This window comes from Triturus cristatus, chromosome 6, assembly GCF_964204655.1.
Source record: "Triturus cristatus chromosome 6, aTriCri1.1, whole genome shotgun sequence".
Taxonomy (NCBI): domain Eukaryota; kingdom Metazoa; phylum Chordata; class Amphibia; order Caudata; family Salamandridae; genus Triturus; species Triturus cristatus.
Genome location: NC_140589.1, coordinates 1,838,331,585 through 1,838,355,111, shown reverse-complemented (window position 1 = coordinate 1,838,355,111; position 23,527 = coordinate 1,838,331,585). Strand labels below are relative to the sequence as shown.

Sequence of the window (23,527 nt, the reverse complement as noted above, 5' to 3'; positions counted from 1 at the left end):
GCATCCTGTGGCGCGGCCTGCGTCTACGTCTCCTGCCAGCTGCCTCTCCAGACTCCGGGTCTGGTGGCCGCTTCCCAGTCCATAACCTGGTCTCCTCCAGCCAGTCCCACGTCTCCGCGGGTGTGTCGAAGAAGTGTGTTTTACCCTTTGCGACTACTCATAGCCGGGCAGGAAACAGCAAGGAACAGGGGACCTCCAGTTCTCTGAGTTGACGCTTCACCATCATGTAATTGCTTCTGCGACGTTGTACCAGGGCAGATCTCACAGCCAGCTCTCTATGTATTGTTCAGGGCACTTGCCTTCTTCTCCTTCCGGCAGCCTAACCACTCTGATGTTATTGCGGCGCGAGCACCCTTCCGCATCCTCTGCCCTGTCTTCTAAAGCATGTATCCTGTCCATCATATCTTGCAACACGGCTGCATGACTACGGATGATCGGCTGAAGGTCTCGGAGCACTTGTTCTTGAGCAACCACCTTGTCTCTAAGCTGTGCAGGAGTGTAAAATCAGAAGTGACCTTATCGATCCACGTTTCCAGCGACGCTCTGGTGTGTTCCAGCGCAGTCCCAATTCTCTCCACCGCTGCAAGGACGGAATCCATCTTGGCTGTCAACGTAGTAGATGCGGGCTACGCGTCAGTGTCTTCCCTCAGAGTCGGAGAGTCTAGCGCGCCGGTCCGCAGCTGTCCCTGCTTCATTTTGGCTCACATGCGTCCCATCACGTGCTGCTGCGCTGAGGGCATTCGCAGCGTCTCCTTGGCCAAGTTACGCGGTGGACCGGACTCGAGTCAGTATCAACTTCTCCAGCAGTGTCTTTACAGCTCGCAGACCACCCTCTGTTTCAGGAGGCCCAGCAATCCGCTGCCTACCATATCTCTTTGCCAGCGTCCTGCACCTCCGTACCTCCAGTCCGATGCGTGTCTCCGGGGTTATTACTTCCTGGTCAGAGAAGTCCAGGCGGGCCCTAGGCAGCAGGGGACAGGCAGCTCTTTGGGTCGGTCCTGCTTCCGACGCATGTACGGCCAAGCGCATAGGTCTTCCACGTGACTTCCCGCGGCCTCCCACACCACAAATCCGTGCAGATCTCGCCACTTGTCTTCAGGTGGGCTTCCCACTTTCGAGTCAGCTTACCCGTACCTGCTGCTACTTTCTTTCCTGCTCCCAGAGTGCTGGACGTTCCTCCGGGCTCTCAATAGTACAATCCGGTGTGAAAGCCCGCAGGGAGGCGCTCCGCTGCTCAGGCCGTGCTCGCTCCAAATTCCCACCCTGCGAGCTGGTCGGCACTGCGATCGTCCATTGGTCGCTACGCGGCTCTGCCTCTCGTAGGCCGCAGGTCGCTCCCGTCAGCGATCTCCCACCCAGCCTCCGCAACGCCGCAATGCAGCAAGAGCACCCAGTCTTCTTGAGCCTCACTGCCCTCCGGGGCTCGAGCTTTCCGCTCACCTCAGTTCAGCAACAGATGAGCAAAGCTGTGCAGCACGTCAGGGCCTCCCGCTATTTTCGCCGGCGTCGAAGTAGCTGGTCGTCTCTCCTCCAGGGGCAGCTGCGAACGCAGCGCACCCCAGCTCCGTCCCTGATCTCCGCACAGCTGGCCTGGGCACTCCTCCGGTCCGGGTAGGCCGCCCCACCAAGCGCGTCACCACTCTTGTCGTCCCGGATCCAGCCACTCCACTGGTCTCAGATCAGCGGCGCGTGTCGCTTCCTCCCGTCCGAGCTCCTCGCCTTTCCGCGGCACCCAGCGCAGGCCGCGTCAGCTCCACTCCTGCCGCTGCGACCCCCACGCTCAAGTCGGCGTCGGGAGGGGTTCGCAAGGATACACCACTTCTTTGCTGGTAAGTGCCTGCGGCGGCGGTCCCAGATGGCGCACTTTAAGGGGAATTATGCAGGATTACTGGGGCCTTCGGTCGGAGCCTTACAAGCTCGCGTCCGCCATGATGGCCAGTTAGCCACGCCCCCCAGTGCCATACACACTTCTTGAGAGGTTAAGCACCTTTTTGGAATGGACGTTCATGACTGTGATGGCTCAGACAAGGTAATTCATATTGTGGATGATTTTTCTCTGGTAATACTGGGATGGGGAGTTCAGGGCTGCATTGGGGGCTTTCAAGCAATTGATGAAGTTTCTATGGGTACCACTTGCACCTGTGAAAACTGGTGGCCAGGACACAAGCATCATATCCTTAGGTACTGAGCTGGATTCAGTAAAGATGGAGGCACAACAGGTGAGAGAGAAGGTGGAGGTTCTACAGCTGCTAGATGAGGCGGTGAGGGAGGACAAGCCAGAGTTACGACTGCTGGAGCATCTGAATTTTGGGAGTATGGCGAGGGTGGGGAGGACCTTTTGTAGAAATATACTGCCAATGTCTGTAGTACCGTGTCTGCATCACAGGATGATATCAGGAGCAGCTGCAGTAAAAGCAGATATCTAAGTTTGGGGAGCATTTTTCCAATGGTTCAGTGGTGTCTCCATTTGGGGTTTAGGAGATGAAGCAGGTTGGAGGGACCAGATTTGTTCTAATACTGCAGAAGAAGGTGGTTTTTGGTTTGGCTGTATTGAAGCAGAAATGGTCACAGAGCGGTGGCCTGGAAAGTAGACAAAGCAGGGTCATAGCACATGACTTTTAAAGAAAAACAATTCTATTAGTAGTGGCTTCAGTGTTATGGAGTTTAGGGTTGGCAAACAAGTGTTCATTTTAACCTGGATAATATAGCAGTGGAAGAGACTGTTAACAGGCAGGCAAGCAGAGACGTGACTGTTGTGTGATTGCTGAGAGAGATTGTGTGGAGGGGATTTGACAAATAATATTGTTTTTTTATGTTGCCGGGTGTGGAAGATAAAATAGCGGATGCCTTGTCTTGTGTGCAGTGGCAGAGATGCCGCAGCTTGGAGCCAGAGGCACTGTGGACAAAGACATGGACGCTGCAGAGCTGCTAGCACTCGGTGAGTAGAAATGCTGCAGCCGATTGAAAGATTAGCAGAGTCTACCAGAGTGGCATAAAGGCAGGCATGGAGGGAGTTTTTAGTGGTAAGAAAAAGTGTGCTGAAGAATGAAGGGATGGGATGATGTGTTGTCTTTTGTATGGCCGGTGATACATGTATTTTGCTATGGACTATTGCAGGGATTCAATTCTTTGGCAAGTTTTTCTAAGGGTAACAGTCGGGATAAGAGGTTTGGGATCCTTCAGGGACGGACAAGAGAAAAAAAGGGGGTCGGACAGGATGAAACTCCCAATAATGACTGGGTTGCTAAGAGAGCTGCTGGTGGTATTGGACACTGTGTTTTAGTGAGTGGGAAGTGGTCATGTTCAGTTTGTGCACAATGTGGAATTTGGGAGGAAGACTGAGAGTAGGGTTATTAATAGTTTGTACTGCTTTAAGAAATACCAGGCGGGAGGAGGTAAAGTTTTTTTTTTAAACGGTCAGGCTCAGCGGGCTGTGTCTGCATGATTGTTTGAAGCGATTTCTGAAGTTGTGGGGCGAAGGTGGGGTGAAGTTTTTAGACATACTAATGGAGCAGGGGTGACTAGTAATGGGTTGTTGTGTGCTGTAAGGATGGTTTGGGGAGACTGGGTTTCCAATCTCAGGAGATCGAGGCTCACTTCTTCAGGAGTGAAGGTTATGAAGGTGGAGTATTTGTGACTTACGGGTAAAGGTAAGTGTTGTTGGCCGGTGGAGATGAACTTACGGGAGCAGATACTTGAGGATGGGGACTGCAGTGGCATTGTAAGAGGTTGGTTCAGATACTCGGGCTGTGGGACAAAATATTTTCCTTTTGTTTGAAATGCACGACGCTTTCAGGGTCTAAAGGAAAACAAGATAGTGGAGTGGATTTCCATGTATTATTTTGTTAAATGGGCAGCTTGTCAAGCAGAGAAGCAGGTTTTTGGGAGGTAGCTGAGAATTTGAGTAGGGAGGATAAAAGTAGCATGATGGGGTACAGAGGGTATGTGATGGGGTAGTTACTGCCCACTTTCGCAAAAGGGAAGAGGCTGTCCAGATGTACTGCTGTTGAATTTGGGCGATGATTCAGCTGACTGGAAGGCACTGTGAAAACAGATAAAGAAGAATCTGAGGGAAGTGTAGAGGCAGTCATTTGGACAAAGATGGTGCCCAGAATGATATGGGTCTGAGAAGCTGACGGCCATAAACACAGTACATAGGAAGATTAATAGAGAGATGTGTTTTTAGGTTGAAACCTACCAGGCAGCGAAGCTGTGTGGTTGTAAAGACATATTGGGGACATGCTGGAGGCTTACTTAGCATTCCACTGATTGCTTACCATTGCTTTGTGACTCACATTAGCTTGATTCCTATTTGCTGACGTTATTTGTTTTGTTCCGTCCAGAATATCTATGTCCCTCCTGTGGAGCACAACCTCGTAACCATCTCTCTGATTGTCTTCCTCTATGATTCCACCAGGGTCAATCAATCAATCAATCATAGGCATTTGTATAGCACACTGCTCACCCGGAGGGTCTCAAGGCGCTGGGGGGGGGGGGGAACGCTACTGCTCGAACAGCCAGGTCTTGAGTTGCTTCCTGAAGGCGAGATGGTCTTGCGTTGTCCGGAGGTGGATGGGGAGGGAGTTCCATGTCTTGGCTGCCAGGTAGGAGAAGGATCTTCCTCCGGCGGTGGCTCTGCGGATGCGGGGGACGGTGGCGAGAGCGAGGCTGGCGGAGCGGAGCTGGCGGGTGGGCTTGTGGAAGGTCAGGCGGCTGTTGAGGAACTTGGGGCCCAGGTCGTGGAGGGCCTTGTGTGCGTGGGTGAGGAGTCGGAACGTGATTCTTTTGTTGACGGGGAGCCAGTGCAGGTCTCTCAGGTGTCCGGAGATGTGGCTGTGTCGGGGGATGTCCAGGATGAGTCGTGCTAAGGCGTTCTGGATCCGATGGAGTTTCTTCTGGAGTTTGGCGGCGGTGCCGGCGTAGAGGGCGTTCCCGTAGTCCAGCCGACTGGTGACGAGGGCCTGGGTGACCGTCTTCCTGGTCTCGGTGGGGATCCACCGGAAGATCTTTCGAAGCATGCGCAGGGTGTTGAAGCATGAAGACGAGACGGCGTTGACTTGTCTGGTCATCGAGAGGGAGGAGTCCAGGATGAAGCCTAGGTTGCGTGCGTGGTCCGTTGGCTTGGGGGTGGCTCCCAGGGCGGGGGGCCACCAGGAGTCGTCCCAGGCGGAGGGTGATGATCCCAGGATGAGGGTCTGCTTTTCAGGAACTTTTTTCCTTTTCGTGAGGCACTCCATGAGACTGCATGTGTTTTTCAGCCTTCTCTCTTAAATGCTTCTCCCCATCCCACGGCTGCCCCCACAATGTGCTGCTTTCAAGCACTGTGTGCTTCTGTGCACTTCCTTACTGTTGATTTGTATAGCACTGACACAGGTCTGCAAAATTACATTAACGAAAATGGCAGCAGTTGATGTAGATTAGGCACAACGTGTATTAGAAAGATGATAGCATCTGAGAGAGCACTACAGCCCTGGGCAGTTCACAGACTTTTGGGGCCCACGGATACTTTGTCTGAATACTTTCCCAGGCTAGATTCGTGTCTTGCAGACAGTGCCGGCTCCGCCCTTCCTCTTCCCCCCATTTTCCTTTACTTCAAAACCTGGAATGTAAGATCTGAACTCATCAAACCCACAGGGCAGATGTTGCCCTTCTTCGGTGCCCGCTTCAGAACTGGGTTTTCTGCACCACGCGAATACACAATTATAAGAGCTACTCATACAGGATTTTTTACAGTATTCTTTTAAAGCTGCTCAGCAAAAAAATGCTTTTAGTTTACAGTGGTTGAGGCGCCTTACACATATGTAAATGTCCCACTTATCACCTTGTTGGCTACCCTTGTTATGCAGCAGAAGTGTCCGTGAACGGAATTAAGCTTTTAAAAATAACCTCGTACCGATTTCAAACTTCACCTCCATAATCCGTTCCTTTACAAATTTAAGGTTCCTTTTAGCAGCTTATGAACAGTGTCTTCACATTTAACACTGTTTGCTAAATATCCCAAAAGGCCCAATACACTGCTTGGTCTTTGCTACATCCTTATGAAAAACCAGGTTAAATTGTCACTTATTTAAAACTTATACCATAGGAATATAGCATTTGAAGTCTGATAAAGATGACCATTTCCTGTCACAGCCTGTATGGTCTCTAGAATGACTTTAGTCAGCTTGTTTAATGTTCTCCTGTCACAATATTATTAAATGCCTTTCTGAAAATGTGTGTGACTGGCACAGTTATCCCAGGTTCCATTTTTTAGATTTATATATTATATAAATGGTGTTTGAGCAATTTTCTTTGGCAGCAGGAGATGATTTGCCAGGAACAGTTAATGATTAACAGAAGATTAATTATGGTGGACTGCTCGAGGACCGGGCTTATTCTATCTACGGAGTGGAAACAAAAAATGACCTAGATATTAGTAAGATGCATTCTTGTTTGTTAGTAGCTTGACGTTATTTACTTTTACCAGATAGTGGTAGCTGTTTGGCTGTGAAGGACTTTCTGTGGGATTACATCCCGCCCATTTCTTACTATTGGTTGGCTTTACTGTCACCCTTATTTGCTTGCTTTCTATTGGATGGCTTTCCTTGTTTCAGCCTTTCTATCTTATGTTTGTCCCCTCCGTTGTGCATGCCTCTTACCCATATTTTTGATTAGCTGGCTTCTATGCGTCCTCTGCTCGCTTGCAGTGGACTCATTTTTCTTTTTCTTTATCCAATTATGAGAGTGCAAGTGCTTTCTAGCTCTCCTCCTCCATGTTGCTCTCTATTGCCCCACATGCTTCTCTCCTCTCCCCCGCACTCGTGTTGCTCTCTTGCACCCGTGTGTTTCTTCCCCCATCACGTTGTTTGCTTTCTCCTTGGTGTTCCTTCTCACCCGCCCACCGTGTTGCCTCTCACTCCACCCGTCTGTGTTACTTTACTCATGTTCCCAACCCGCTCATCCATTTACAATTTTTTGTTGATGTTTGTATTAGTGAGGAAAGTTAGTTTTAAGGCCAAGTTAAGTATAAGGCATGTCAGACCCCGTTCGGGGGAGGGAGGATGCCAGCAGAGTGAGCTGGGATCATTTGCCTCTAATATTCTGGGGTACGCCCCACAATGGCTGTAAAAACTGCGAAACTGGGTCAAGTACAACTCTTTCAGCACTTTACCCTCAGTGCTGGCAATGGCGAGCAGTCACAGGATGCTATGTGAGGTAGTGTGAAGGTGCTTCAAGCTAGGAACTCAACAATACCCCAGCAGAACAAAAATTGACTGTGCAACTGAGTGCTTGTGTTTTATAAAAAGATATGTACTTTGCAGAAAACATAATAATACATGCTACAAAATGCAGGTTCTGTAACTCTCTAATTTAACTGGCATGGGGCCATTGGTACCCAAGGGTCAATAATTCCTCCTTACCTCCGCTGTCTCCCATACTCCCAGGTCTGGGTCTGGTATGGGCAGGTATACATATACAACGAAAGAAGCGTACAAATCAAATATCACATTTATCAATCAATTATTATACATTATAGCAAATTAATCCAATCCATAGGCCAATGATTTCCAAATTCCTTTCGATGTTGAAAAGTTATTCATTCTTAAAAGTTCATTAAATCTTTTCCATATTCTTCATATGATGGGCAGGTATAGGTAACAGGCACAAGTGCAGTGCTACTCCTTCTCTCGAGAGTTTGTGAATTCAGTTACCTATCTTAGTTCCAAAGGGTATTTATATGTCATCACTGCAAGTCTATGTGGAGGCCCTGGTCAAGACAGGTACTTGTGGCACATGCTAAGCTTTCACTCCCTCGTATGGCTGCGAGTACTCTAACACTCGGGTGAAGTGCCAGTGAGCAGCAGAAGGCTTACAACTGGAATCTGTGCAGGAGCGCAGGTTCCGGCTTTATCAATAGTATTCAGCTGATTGCAGGGCCACTTCTGGGAGGCAGGTGAGTTGGGCTGAGATCTGCAGGGCGAGTGATCACAGGGTCGCCGCAGGGCACGTCATCGGCACACAACACCGACTTAGCTCATGGTGATGATATAGCGGTGCAGTCCCCTCAAGTTCAATCAGTCATCACAGCGGCACCATCTGTTTCAGGCACAACTTCAGGACTTAGCAGCAGCTCTGGCCAATCGGAACAATTTCTGGTTTACAGTGACATAGTCTGCTCAGGCAGACCTTCAGCATGGTGCCACAGAGGCCGCTCAGTCACAACTTCAGGATTACAGCTGCACAGCTCGCTTGGGCACAACTTCAGGACGGTGTCACTGTGCAGGCCACTAGAGAATCTAAAACTACCCGTTCTTGGATAACGCATTTCGCTCTCCTGAGTCTCTTTTTGTGGATGGACCCTCTGGTCCGGAGTCAACTGCATCTGTTTACCCTGGTTTTGCGCACCTCCTGCAGGGTTGGTGCTCTTCTTCACTCTCTGAGCAGACAGGTCAACTTCGAGGAACTTTAGGAGGCGGAGACAGTTTTTCCTTCCAAGTCAGACACCATGTGATGTCCCTTCAACTCTTGGAATATAGCTGTCAGGCAGACACCAAGGATTGCACAGCAGTCCTTTGAGTACTTTGCTGAGCACCCCTTTCCTTGGAACTGGAACAAGTGGGTCAGCAGCTCCCACTGTTATACAGTCAATTAGACAGGAGATGTGAATTCTCTGTTTGCACTCTCAGAACTAGTTTGGGTTGGTTCTTCTATCCTATTTTCTTTCCAGGCCAGGGAATTCCTGGTCTGGATCCGTCATGGAGTTCCCTTCTGCAGTACAGTGGTAGAGTTGGACTCCAAAGGCTGTTATGTACTGGTGGAGGATCAATTAACTTCTTCAGTGCCCATGACGAGATGGTCTCGTCATGGAGCGCGGTTGCGCTGTGCCCATGACGAGACTATCTCGTCATGAACCCCGCCCGCTAATGCAACGCCCGGCACAGGGCGGGGAAAGGGCGTGGCACTGAAGGGGTTAAATGGAAGACCTGCCCAACTAGGGAGTATATATTCTCTGAATGTAGAGCAACCAGCCTTTTTCTCCCGCCTATCCACTATACTTACACATTGGCCCACAAGCCATGGATATTGGGTGGGGACTTTTACTGTATCATAGATACGTAGTTGGACCGCTCCCACCCACCGTTACTATTCTTCCCGGTGGTGACAGCCGCTGCTTACCTGTCCCAGTAGCTTGCACATTGGTTGTTACTAGACTGCTGGCGCTCGCTGCACCCTGACAAGAAGGAGTACTCTTTTTTTATTTGCCAGCACATGATTTACATGGGAGACTGGACTGCATACTCTGTGACCCAGCCACTAGGCTGCAGGCTCTGGGAACGGAATATCTAGAAAATACATTCTCTGATCACAACCCATTGCAGATACTGTTGAAGTGGGCTGGCCAAGGCCGCCGGTTACTACTTGGCACTTGCAGCCAACCATTTTGGGAGGACCAGGTTTTCTTAGATGCCACTAGCGAAGCATTACTGCAATGTCTGACTTTGAACTGGGGCACACTGATAGACTGGGAGGCCTCTAATGCTGTACATAGAGAGCATTATATCCATGCAGTGGTGGGGGTCAGGGCAGACCTGCAGAAAGATTTGATACATATTGAAAGTTGATTGGGTGTACTAGAAGCAGCAGCTCAGGTTGACGGTGCGAAACAGGGAGAATTGAGTTACTAGTGCGACATGCCCAACTGATAGAACAACTACACAGCTTAGACTTTCGGGCGTACCAAGCCAAAATGCTTGCGGAAGGTGACACGTCAGGCAATTTATTAGCATGGCTCCTGCACAGTGCTATGCCACCTACACCTATCACTATGATCAGGATGACCCGACATTCATAGCTACCAACCAAGAGGACATACATACTGCATTTACCACTCACTATCAAGCCTTATATGATCCTCCTTTCATTGACCACCAGGCTGACATACAAAAATGTCTTACCTTGGTTACATTAACCACTATCGACCCCCTGGATAGGGAGGAGCTTAATGCACCCATTACAGTACAAGAAGTGAGAGGGCAATATGGAGTGCACCCACTAATAAAACCCCCAGGCTAGATGGATCCCCCATCGAATTTTACACTGCATACATGCACCAGTTGGCTCCCAAGTTGTCGGAACTATATAACAAACTGCCCTGTCAGTAGGTCAACCTCCATCATTACTCTGGGAGTCATTACTGGTGTCACTCCCGAAGCTAGGGAAGGATCCCTTGGAGCTCTCCTCGTATCGACCACTGTCCATGCTTCGGTCGAACTACAAGATCTTGAGCAAGATTATAGCAGGCCGACTATACGAACACATGCCACGCCTGGTCCACTCAGATCAGAATGGTTTTGTGCCCGGCAGGTCTACCACCCTTAACATCAGTCGCTTTCACAGGAGGATGAAGCTCTCTCCGATCAAGTGGCCTTATGCAGCATGCTTGGTACTGGATGTAGAGAAAGCATTTGACACAGTGGACTGAGATTACTTATTCTCGACCCTAACCACTATGGGCATCCCGGGTAGGTTACATAAACTTATCCGCCTCCTATATATGGAGCCAGCGGCTACTGAGAGGATTGGTCACTGTATCTACCCCTCATTCGGGGTAAGGAGAGGAACAGAGCAGGGCTACCCATTGCCTCCTCTGCTTTTCACTCTGGCGATGAAGCCTCTTGCACAGTGACTACCGCAAGATGGGCAGGATTGGGGCATTCCACTAAATGCTGAGCTCTATGTAGTCGTGCTATAAGTGGAAATCTTAATTTATATCCTTGACATCTGAGATGGCATACCAAGCATATTGAGCTTCCTGTGGGACTTTCAAGCTGCCTCTGGTTTGGGTGTGAATTGGGCTAAATCGTGTCTCTACCCGCTTCACCCTACATGTCCTCAACAACACATATTTGTAGACACTCTCCCCTTACAGTGGGAGCCTCGCACATTCTGTTACCGTGGCATTATTATCTATCATGTGATGCAAGATCTCATAGATGACAACCTCACTAAGGATATTGCCTGTCTACAGCCCTAAATGGCATTCTAGAGCACATTACCACTCAAGATGCAAGGTAGAGAGTCACTATCCAAGATGGTTATGATCCCCGCCTACTGTACTACTTTCGCATTCTCCTGGTGCACCTTCCAAAATCTATATTTAACACATTATACTCAGTCCTAGGGAGTTTCATTTGGAACAGAGGTAGGTGGAGAGTTGCACTTCGCAAGTTACAACTCCCAGTGGACAAGGAGGACTTAGGAGCCCCTAATTTTGAACACTATTATTTGGCAGCACAGCTCCAATGGTCCATACATTGTCTGGCGGGACATTATACAGAGGAATTAGGGCACCCCACTGTGGGAGGTTCAGCAGGCCATGCTTCCAAAAGCCAGAACACCATCAGATTATAATAGTCTATTGAAGGTAGCATGTGGTAGCCTTCACCATGGTCTTCCGATTATGCCTTCCATCCCGCAATATTCATCAGAAATCCCCTTAGGCTCCATCGCATTGTTTGCTGACATGGTAGGATGGGAAGGCTTAGTGTTATGGAAGTCAGCAGGGGTGAGCATGCTGGGTGCTTTATATGATGAATATGTGCTCCTGCCATAGGGTGCAGGAGGAAAACAAGCTAAAGGTGGGTCATTTCCTGGCTCATGGTCGTCTGTTAGCTGAGATGGCCAGACTATGGTACATCACGGAAACAGAGCGAGACCAGCACCCGTAGGTACTCACACTCCACATAATAGGTGTAGGGGGTCATTGACTGATCATGTGTTTTTTTTCGAGTGTTGACCTACTCCATGCACAACCTGTTGGCCGTGACCCGTAGGCATTGGGAGAGGGACATGGGGAGGGAACTGACGACAAAGGAGTGGGCACTACTGTACACAATAAAACAATCGCAAAATGCTGAGTTTCAATATATACTGCATAACATCCTGCATCATGCCTACCACTGGCAACACTACACCAGATGTTTGGGTCAATCTGTCTCGAACTGATGTCATACACCAGAGACAGACATGGCTCACATGTTTTGAGACTACCCAGTAGTTGTCGCTCTGGGGTGATGCTACTAACGCATTTGCGGAAGTAACCGGTCGCACCAATATATGTAAGATGGAGGGTGCATTCCTGGGACTGTATAAGCGTTGAAAAACAGCGAAGGACATAAATAAATGTATTGACTTAGCACTCCTTATAGTTCGCAGACTTACTGCCATGCACTGGAAGGCTCAGACACTGCTGAGTATTGTCCACTGGTGTCTGGTGACATTTAAGTGGGATAAGGCTAAGTCTGTGGAATTACAACGCAAAGATGCACATGGTCTTCGCAGACTTCCAATAGCAGCAGACTAGGAAGTCTTACTGCAAGGCTTACGGACTTACAAAGATGGGCTACTTTTATAGATTCCTGAAAATGATAGCTGCGGTGACCTCTAGGTGCTAAAAGTGCAAAGTGCGGGTTTCTTCTATGCCTTCTCTGCTTCCCCCTTTCAGGCCTCTGCAGACACTGGTGCATATATCTCTGACCATGAGGTTGTGCATTTGTGCACGTTATTACAGAGAAGTATGCCTCCTGATTAATGGTTACTGCCAAGATTTGGAGCGCACTAGTCTAGCCCGAAATGCTTGAGAATCATCTTACTTTTTTTACCATAATGAATACTATGTGACCAGTTGTTGATTATTACAAAGTATGTCTCCTGTTTAACGGTTACTGCCAAGAATTGGAGCACACTAGTCTAGCCCGAAATGCTTGAGAAACATCTCAATTACTTAGAATAATGGATACTACATGACCAGTTGTTATTACTTTATTGTTAGTTTGCAGAAACAAGAAGACGGGACCAATAACTCCTGTCAGTTATATTGTATTTCAACATTACTCTGGATCAAAGAATGGGTATGTAGCTCATGTTAATATCACAGTGAATCTGAGGCGATACTCATGAAACTGTGATGCGATATTGTTAAAAAATCTCCATTAACGTTGTTCGAAATGTTTTTTCTTTTCAGGATGCCTTCCAGGCTCAGCTTGTGTATAGAGTGATACTTATCACAGCAGGGTTTTTCTCCAATCCAATTTAGAGCAACCAAAACAGAGGCACAGAGAGGTGAGTAATGTCTACACCAAGCTATCAACAGACACACTAAGCTCTAATTAGAAAAGAGACAAAATGCTGACCTCGCCTTAACTCTCAACAGCAGACTACAGTTCCACCCTTCAACCACACTATCTACCAAATGGCAGAGCTCAGGGAGGCTAATCAGCAACTGCTCAAAGCAGAAGGACCTAATCTTCTAAAGCTACAGAGAGCCCAACCTCCTCCTCCATTTCAGTTTTTAGGTCTCCTCGTCCCAGCATCAGGAGTATCTGCAATACACTTCCAACTGCATAGGAAAACAACCTCATCTCCATATTGTGCATATGCAGAACATGCACTGGATGGCAGCATTGGGACCTGGGCTAGCACATAGAAGCAGAACTTCATTCGAGTGGACCAGCAGAGCTCCACTCCTGTGAATCAGATAATAAGATCTGATCAACTACTGATTCAGAAAACTGTGTGATTGCCACCACTACTCTACATGCTAAACTCATTTTTTTTTAAACACAATGGTCCACTGTACAATAAGGGCAGACTCTTACACCTTTCCAGGTTCAGGGCTTTAATCATGTCAAGGGACAGGCATAGATAGGCATTCATACATACACTATCCTAGCACGAGGCAGAATCCCAAATTCAAAAGCCAGGATATCAGATACTCTCCGTTTTGCACTCAGCGTGAGAACGCTGTATCACCCTGGTCTTAATATGGCATGGCGCCTGTTTTTATTAAAACAGACTTTAAGTCACTATAAAGAGAATCTGTCATGCTTTCGTGCATGTTACATTACAGTAAGTTACAAACATATTTTTAGGAACCTTGACATTAAACTATGTGCCGAGAATCACACGATGTGCAGTCAACACGAGACTCGAACCATTCCCCAGTTCCAAAGTCGGTAGCTCTGGCCACAACGCCACATTCACTTCACAGTTATGTAAAATATCTGTTTTCCTGTTTTCCCCATGGCATTTCTGTCCCTGTTTACATCAACTATCAGTCATGGAGCGTCTACTGAGACGAGAAAAAAATACGGGCTTTAGGGGAATTTTCCTAATTTGTATACGGATGGGCCAATAAAATATATTTAAAAAAAAATAAAGGCCAGGTGGGAACCCTTAGTGAGCGCCCCAGGGTTTAACGCGTCTTTCTTTTATGTCTATCAGCAACAGCCGCCTTGTTAAAGACAACGTGAGCGTGACATCACTGAGCGGAAACCGCCGCTTCCGCTCACAGGCGCGGGAGCGCGCGTGCGCAGAGCTTGGGAGGAGCGCACGAGTCAGCACGGCGGGTTACGCTACTCAGCCTACCTGTCGGACGGGAGGCCGCGGTCCTTTCGGGCTCTGCTGTTCCGTCACAGCACGAAGATGAACCGAGCCGAGTCTGCCAAGTCACGCGCCTCACGCGCGATAAGGCAGTTGGGTGGGAGTACAGAAGCGTCCTGCCTACGTAATGCACGGGGGCGGGAGCACAGTGAATGATTGACATTAGAAACCAAGGACGTGAATGTAACCGTGTCCAAGGCGAGAATAAGTTGTTCGTTTTATCTGCATGCACACGTGAATTTATTGCACTTACACACGTCACACGTGTTAACTGTTATCCGGGTCTTCATTGTAATCTTGCTATACGTTTCTCAGCTCTAACCAAACGTAATGGTGAATACAACGATATGGAAAAGTTTCACCAAGACCACCCCTGGCAGATATGATTTTTTTTGGGGGGGCATCTTTTATATAGCGCGGACTCGACCCGAAGGTATTGGAGCGCTGTACATGAGTATCGTTTACAGTACATATTCGGGCACGGGGAGATTAAGTGATTTGCCCAGAATCACAGGATGTGGACGTGACCCCGAGGCTCGAACCCTGGTTTCCAGCACCAAAGTCGGCAGTCTAGCCGACGTACCACATCCTTTTCCCCATTGGAAGAGACCCTCTAATAACTGTTAAAGAGAGCAGTTGTACAAAGCACGAGACTCGAGCATGTCAAGCCACAACCATATTACACACTAGCAATGCATGCATCACTTCAAACCGTACAACACAGTTCAGCACAGCAGCAACGCATCAATTCAAACTACAGTAGAACTGCAACATGGCAGCAGTGCATGACATCACACTACATCACAGCTGCAATGCAGAACTCCAGCATGGCAGCAGTGCATGACCCTCACCATACATCACAGCTTTAACCCAACAGAAATGTATAACTCTACTGTACAGCACAACTTGAGCAGTGCAGCAATGGATCACCTCAAACTGCAACAGAGCAGCAACGCATCACTTCAAACCGTACAGCAGAACTTTAACATGGCAGCAGGGCATGACCTCACACTGTACATCAAAGCTTCAACGCAGCAGCAATGCATCACTCCTGTACAGCACAACTTGTGTATAGCAGCAATGGATCACCTCAAACTGTGCAACATAGCAGCAATGCATCACTCTATTGCACAGCACATGAGTGCATCACTCCAAACTGTGCATCCCATCAACAATGCACCACCCTAAAATTGTGTAGCACATCGTCACGCAGACAGTTATAACCATTTGACTGCAAGCTTACTTTATGCACAACACAGGTAGCTGTGCTGCTCGCCTACATACACAGTTTTAGGAGGACCTGCACAATGAGTAGGGTTTTTAAAAGAACATTTCTGAATGACTAGCAAACGGGTATAACTGTCAAGATGCAAAAGAATACTGAGGGGTTTCCAGAAATTCTTTCCCCCTTAGATGTTATTGGCCCTTCCAGAAAAGCAAGATGTAAAGCAGTGGCCAGGGTATTTTACTGAGAAGGTGGCCACCTCAGGCTCAAGTAGCTGCATCATAAGGTTTAGACACTGAGCTGATACAACACAAACAGTGGCAATGCAAGGCTCACTCAAAACAGAAATGCTTTACTCACACAGTCTAGGTAGGAGAGAAAGGTGCTGACACACAGGCAACCCTCATGAAACCCAGCAACTTTTTACAGGGAGATTGTAGAAAGTGATCAGCTCCGGAAGAAAGCTGAATTCCAGAATTGTATTCATGAGTATGTTGGCCACGACTGAAAGCAGGAGGTCACTCCCAGGTCCCAAACGTGACTGAATCATCTGTCCCTGCAAGAATCGGACACCACCATTCTGTTCTAGAACATGAAGAGACTGTGGTATCCTAGGTTAAAGAACCACCTGGACAGCTGTTCTGTAACCTAGGAGTGATGCGTAGGGTGGCAACCAAGCCCGAGGTGGGAGATAAATGGAAGGCTTGGCTGAGAGCAGCTGGGGTGGACCTGTGCTCAGTCTGTGGATGGGGTCTCTGTTATTTACAAATCTCAAGAAAGATATTCAAAAGGCTTTGGATGGACAGATTGTCATTTACACACTGGTGACGATCGTTCTACGCGTAACCTATGTCAACCAATCCTCAAAATGGAAATGATTTGTATTTGTTGAGTTTTATATAGCGCTGGCTAGATCTGAAGGTATCAAAGCACTTTACATTGTGAATAGTAGCAAGTTACAACAATAATCATTTAAACATTTTACACAAACATTTCAAAGGGAATGCCAAATCGTAGGCGGCAGAGAGGGAGAGAGGGAATAAGAGTAAGACTAGAAGGATAGATGGGGGGGGAGGAGAAGAGACCCAGAGGGGACGTAGGCAGAGCGGGCAGAAAGAGAAAGACGTTCAACACGAGCAAAAAGAAAACCATAAGGTCAGGGAACAGTAATTAAAAGACAGAGTTGCGTGGCATTAACAAGGATAGTGGGCAAAATTGAAAGGGGGGGAGGGAAGGTAGGAAGGGATAAAAGTGATGTTATGAAAGCGGGTGCGGGAATAGGAGGGAGCCAGGAGAGGGAGGATGGAGTAAGGCAAGCCAGAAGGAGGGGGAAATACTTTGATGATATTGGCTGGACCCGAAGGTATCAAAGCACTTTACATTATGAACAACAGCAAGTTACAGCAATAATCATTTAAACATTTTACACAAACATTTCAAGGTGAATGCCAAATCATAGGCGGGAGAAGGGAGGATAAGAGTAAGACTAGAAGGATAGACGGGGGAGGGGGGAGTGACCCAGAGGGGGGAGGGGTCATAGGCAAAGCGAGCAGAAAGAGAAAGACGTTCAGCTCAAGCGAAAAGAAAGTATAAGGTCAGGGAACAGTAATTTAGAGACAGAGTTGCGCGGCATTAACAAGGATAGTGGACAAAATTCTAAGGGGTGGAGAGAAGGTAGAAAGGGATAAAAGCGATGTTATGAAAGCGGGTGCGGGGATAGGAGGGAGCCAAGAGAGGCAGGATGGAGTAAGGCAGACCAGGAGGGGGAAATACTTTGATGATCGTCTGAGTGAGAGCGAAGGGGAGGGAGGGAAGGACATGAGTAGAACAAGATGGTGGGTCCAAGTCCGAAAGATCTGAGATAGTCCGCAACAAAATGGCTGGCGGGTCAAAAGTCAGAGGGACAAAAGTCCACAATCCGAAGCAGGGGGTAAGAATTAAGCGCACCGAGGGAAGAAGTCAATGGAGGGTACACAGTTCCAGAGTCAATGGCAGGAGGCAGGGAGAAGAAGTGTGCAGAGGCTGCGGACCACAGGGGCATAGGCGATGATAGTCCTCCGGGCGTAGCTCCCACACCCCCATACCTGTGAAGGGCTCTCAGGTCAGTGAAGATGGGATCAAGGCGGAGTACATGAGAGTGGACGGCCAGCATGGGGGGGCAGCAGCATGAGCTGAGAGTATTCTTCGGGTTGGCAGACTGCAGGCTGGATACCGGGTACAATGGAGCAAACATCGCTGTGGCACTCACCATCGACCCAGGAAACGCTGCAGGTGATATAGCGTCGGGGCCAGCAGTAACTTGCGACCTGGTTGGTAGATGGACGGTACGGAAGAGTGGAATCTCGTCCTCGATCAGGCTGCCGCCTTCTGGAGCCATTCCGCATCTCACAAACTGAAGACACAAAGCTGAAGATTTAACTTCTTCGCTGCGGCGCAAATTCCGCCGCAGCGCTGCCGCAGCGCTGCCGCAGTGCTGGACATTCCAATCTCGGGCGTGGTCATGACGTCTCCCGGCCGTCGTCCGCACACGCCCATCGTGACTCATGACGGCCGGGAGACGTCATGAGCATGGAAGAGGATAAAGACTGCAGCTCGTTGGATCCCCAGAGACCCCAACACAGTACTCAAAAAGTCATATTATATAACAAGCATTTGCAATGGAATAGGTCTCGCATTTACGCAAGTTTAAGCTATTGGCATTGTAAATGACAATGCCTTATATTTATGTTTTAAAAATAAAAATAAAAGGCATTGTTATTTGCAATGTTAATAGCTCAAACACGCGTAAATGAGAGACCTATTGCATTGCAAATGCTTTTGCTACATTTGACCACCAGATGGCAGTCACAGCACACAGAGAACCACAGTTACACCCAGGGTCTGGCCCGGGGAGGGAACTAGAGGCGTTAAGGCACTAGAGAACAGTCAGCCTCCAACCAAAGCTATGAACCACAGAAAGGACCGTCCCTAGTTGTGTCTAAGAGATGCCCAATTTAGTGGGGGCAAATCACAAAAATTGACGGACTGGCATCACACACCACCAGGTGTCATGCTTCATCATCTGCCAGTCCTCGCCCTCTAAAAACCGCGTTTGATAGAGGGCGGGCATACACCTGAAGACAGGTATGCACTTCTAAACTAAGTGGGGGCCCAAACAAAAAAAGGAGTGAGTGAATTTAAAAACCATCATAGTATACCTGAACAATTTTTATTCTATGGGGTTACTATGTGGGATTAAAATATATAAGTGCGGTGAGTGGGGACCTTATCATCCCGTCGCCGCTGTGAATCAGTGATTGTTAATAGTGGGTCAACATGTTTCTGCCTGTATTGTCCACTTGGGTACGTGGCATTCGTCAGGACCTTAAATATTGGGCTCCAATCTTACCACTGGGGGCGTAGGCCTATAGCCAGCTGCCACCTGTTTAGAGAAACCCTATTGGAAAAACCTATTTGCCCCATGGGAGGGGTAGGGGGGAAATCCTTGTGGCCACATTAGTTCAAGGCATACTCCCCGCTAGAAAACCTAGTGCTGCATGCGTCCAGAGTGCAGCACACAAACAACCATTCTGTTTCCAGGTTAAAACGAAACACAAGTGGACTCGGTGCTGAGATAATTGATGTTCTTGAAAACAGGCCCCTTCCTCCCTCTAAAAATCGAAAGCGAAACGCCGTATTTTGTGCTCACAAGCCGTTGTCCTTTTTAGGGAAAATATGTGGAGCCTGAACCTTAACACGGCGGCAGTGTTAACCAGGCATTTCACGAGCCTTACTGCAGGTTCTGCAGATGGACATGCGTTGCCGATTTATGAATTTCACATAGAAGCCAGCGTACAAATACTGTTCTACAAACGAGCCGCTGTGCTGCCAGCAGTGAAGACATGTTTATTAACTGAGAGATTGTCACACAGAGCAGGCACGCAAGACCACCACAGGCGCTCTCCAGCCCTCCAGGAAGTCCGGGGTTCAAACATTCTTTAAAGTTTGTTAAAGATTAGCTAGGAGGGTTTCCTGAAGTTTTGTATTGCGACTTTAGTGGGGTAACAAAACCATTGTCTGATAATAGCAAGCTGTCGCCATTGCCAAAGCAGAATGAAAAAAAATAGTGCTTACAGACTAATGAATGCGACAGTGTAACACCGCAAGTAAAAGATCCAGTCCTGATGGACGGTCACAAAAGGAGACAGGGCGGTAACAAGGAGGGACTAACAAACCTCATTATCAATCGGAAGCCAGCATTTACCATGGATGATGATGCCAGCAATGAAAAAGATGGGCGGGGCTTTCACTCCACTTCTAAAACATACCCTACTCCAGCATGTCTCGCAGAGCGAGCAGCACATGCACTGCAACGCTAGGCTTGACCTAAAAAAAAAAATGATTACCGGATTCTTTGGGAGGTGGTTGGTCTTGAGCGACATTGCCTGCGCTCGTGAAGCATGACCCGCTAAGTGCGCCCGAGCACAACAATCGAGTGCTTTGCATGCTTCCATGACGAAGATATCCTGCTTCTGACACGTAACTGGAACTCAGCAGCAGGACGCACTGCGGCCATCTTTGAACAGAATTGGTCTTCGCATGTCTCGGTGATACGCACACCGATCTCCACACTACATTTTAGGTGACATGGCTTAATTCAAGGTTTGTCTTTGCGTGTCTCTGTGATACATACACCCATTCCCTCACTCAGCTTTAGTGATACCCACACAATAAGGGGTCGTAAGAGGCATCTGGACAGTGTATCTCAGTGACACGCTCACGTCTTTACAATTATAAGTGGAAGGAGCTACTCTATGGAGCTCCGGTGACATGCACACCAGCTTAAAGACAGAGCAGTCAATCAATCAGGGGAATCGTAAGCGCACTCGTGAGGGTCTCAAGGCACTGGGGAGGGGGGGTTAAGCAGCTCCGTTCAGTCTAAGAGCCAGGTCTTGAGTGTCTTCCTGAAGATGTTCAGGGAGGGGGCATGTCTGATGTCGATCAGGAGCTTGTTCCAGGTCTTGGCTGCGTTGTAGGAGAAAGCTCTTCCCCCTGTTCTGGCTCTGCGGATCTGAGGGATTTCAGCGAGGGCAAGGTTGGTGGATCGGAGGTTTAGTTTGGGTGCTTGGAAGGAGATCTCTTGTTGAGGTATTTGGGTCCAGTGTTGTAAAGGCATTTGTAGGCGTTGGTGAGGGTCTTGAAGGTGATTCTCTTTTCTATGGGGAGCCAGTGGTGGTTCCGCAGATGTTGGGTGATGCGCTCGTGTCGAGGGATGCCGAGGACGAGTCTGACTGCGGTGTTCTGTATGGTCTGGAGTTTGCAGAGCAGGAACTTGTTGATCCCGGCGTAGAGGGCATTTCCTTAGTCTAGTCTGGTGGTTAGGAGTGCCAGGGTGACGGTCTTCCTTGATTCGGGGATTCCATTTGAAGGTCTTTCGGAGGATGTGGAGGGTGTTGAAGCAGCTGGAGGCGACGGCGTTGACCTCTTGGGTCATGGAGAGGGAGGAGTCGAGTACGATGTAGAGGTTACAGGCGTGGTCCGTCAGGTTGGGAGGGCTGCCGAGGGCGGCGAGCCACCAGGTGTTGTCCAATGCAGAGGGGGAGGGTCCGAACACGAGGACCTCTGTCTTCTCCGAGTTGAGCTTCAGGCAGCTGCTGCTCATCCAGGATGCGACGTCCGTCATTCTTTCCAGGAAGTTGAGCCTGGCGGTGATGGGGTCCTTGGTGAGGGAGAGGATGAGCTGGGTGTCGTCGGCGTAGGATACTATGCTGAGTCCGTGCTGTCTGATGATGGCGGCAAGGGGGGCCATGTAGATGTTGACGAGCGTGGGGCTGAGCGACGATCCTTTTGGTACTCATCAGTTGATTTCTGTTGGTTCAGAGAGAAAGGGAGGCAGTTTGATTCTTTGGGTTCTGCCGGTGAGGAAGGAGCGGATCCAGTCGAGGGCGATTCCCTGTATTCCGGCATCGTGGAGTCTGGCGGTGAGTGTGCAGTGGGAGACGATGTCGAATGCTGCCAAGAGGTCGAGTAGGATCAGGACCGCGGTTTATCCATGGTCGAGGAGGGTGCGGATGTCGTCTTTGGCGGCGAGTAGAGCGGTCTCGGTGCTGTGGTTGCTGCGGAATCTGGATTGGGAGGGGTCGAGGGTGGAGTTTTCTTCGATGAATCTTTTCAGCTGGGCATTGATGGTCTTCTCGGAGACTTTGGCCGCGAACGGGAGGAGGGAGATGAGTCGGTAGTTCTTAAGGTCCGTGGGATCTGCTGCGGGCTTCTTGAGCATGGTTCTGACTTCTGCACGTTTCTAGTCGTCGGGATGGATGCCGGTCTTGAAGGTGGGGTTGATTGTGTGTCATAGTACTGGGGCGATGGCGGTGGCAGCTCTGTGAAAGATGTGTGGTGGGATGTGGTCAGTGGGGGCTTCTGAGGGGATGCCTTTCATGGTTGTGGTGGTGTCTTCGGTGGTGACTGGGGCCCAGTAGGAAATGTTGGGCTGGCTAGTGTTGCTGGAGGAGGATGTGGTTTCGGGGTCAGGCGTCTTGTCGTTGAAGTTGTCATAGAGGTCCTTGATTTTCAGATGGAAGTAGGATCCGAGCTTGTTGCAGAGGTCCAGGTAAGGGGTGATGTCCGTGGTTTCGCTGGGGGGTTTGGTGAATTCCTGGATGATGCTGAAGAGTTCCTTCGAGTTGCTGGAGTTGGAGAGGATATTGTTTTGGATGAAGGTCCTTTTGGTGGATCTGATGCGTTGGTGGTGTTCCGTCATGGCGTTCTTGTAGGTGGTGCGATCTTCAGACATTTTACTGTTTCTCCAGTTCTTCTCGAGGTGTCTGCAGGTGCGTCTTGATTCTTGGAGATCGGTGCTGAACCATGTGGCCTTCCTGGGGCGCTGTCTGTCGGGGTTACGTAGGGGTGCAAGCTTGTCTGCGCAGTTGGAGATCCATTTGTGGAGTTTCTTGACTGCGAGGTTGGCGTCGGTCGAGGTGGTGGGGGTGTCTCCATTGAAGGTGGAGTTGAGCTGCTCCTCAGTGACTTTGCTCCAGTTCCTTCGTGGAGGGCGTGGTGCAGGTTTGGGCGGTGTGGGTTTGTCGACACGAGTGTACGCAGTGGTGGTCCATCCATGGGGGTTGCGTGGTATGGCTGAAGTGGATGTTGTTACCTCCTGCGAAGATAGGGTCCAGGGTGTGTCTTGCCTTGTGGGTAGGTGTGGTGACTAGCTGTTTCAGTCCGATGTTGGCGAGGTTGTCCAGGAGGGTAGCGGAGTTGGGGTCGCTGGGGTTGTCGAGGTGGAAGTTCAGGTCTCCGATGAGTATGTAGTCCATGTAGATGATGGCGTGGGGGCGATGAGCTCGGCGATGGTAGTGGCGAACGGAGCAGGAGGTCTGGGGGGTCTGTAGGCGAGGGTGCCGCGAAGTGTGGTTCTGGGGCTGGTCTGGATCTGGAAGTGCATGTGTTCGGTACTGGAGAAGTAGGAGTCATTGGTGGTGGAGGTGGAGAGTCGGAGGGAGCTCTTGTGTGGGATGGCGAGTCCTCCCCCTGATCGGTTGGGTCTGTCCTTCCTCTGGATCTTGTATCTGTCAGGGATGGCGGTGGTGATGTTGGGAGTTGAGGAGGCGTGTTTCCAGGTTTCTGTGAAGAAGGCGACATCTGGTGAGAGGGTGTTGAGGAGGTCCCAGATCTCTATGGCTTGTCTGTGCAGGGAGCGTACGTTGAGGAGGATGCATTTCAAGGTTTCGGTGGTGTTGGCATTCGGTGTGGGGGGGTGTGCGGAGGTGAAGGTGTGGCGGCAGTGATGGCAAGAGAAATGTCGGTGGGTGTTGCTTGGCGTGGACCGCTGGCAGTTGTCCCTTCCGGTGGCGAGTGCGAGGAGGGTGGCTGAGTCGTAGCGGTGGATGGTAGGAGATGCAG

The 23,527-nt window shown here is 49.3% G+C and overlaps 1 protein-coding gene across 1 annotated transcript in view; it reads right to left on the bottom strand.

The window, feature by feature from the left end:
• MPV17 (mitochondrial inner membrane protein MPV17) overlaps positions 1 to 14,534 on the bottom strand; it is a 470,774-nt gene extending 456,240 nt beyond the window's left edge. Inside the window, exon 1 of the mRNA XM_085613272.1 lies at positions 14,407 to 14,534. The gene's annotated coding sequence lies outside the window, so the exon portion shown is untranslated. The remainder of the gene's footprint in view (positions 1 to 14,406) is intronic.
• Positions 14,535 to 23,527: the final 8,993 nt, after the last annotated feature.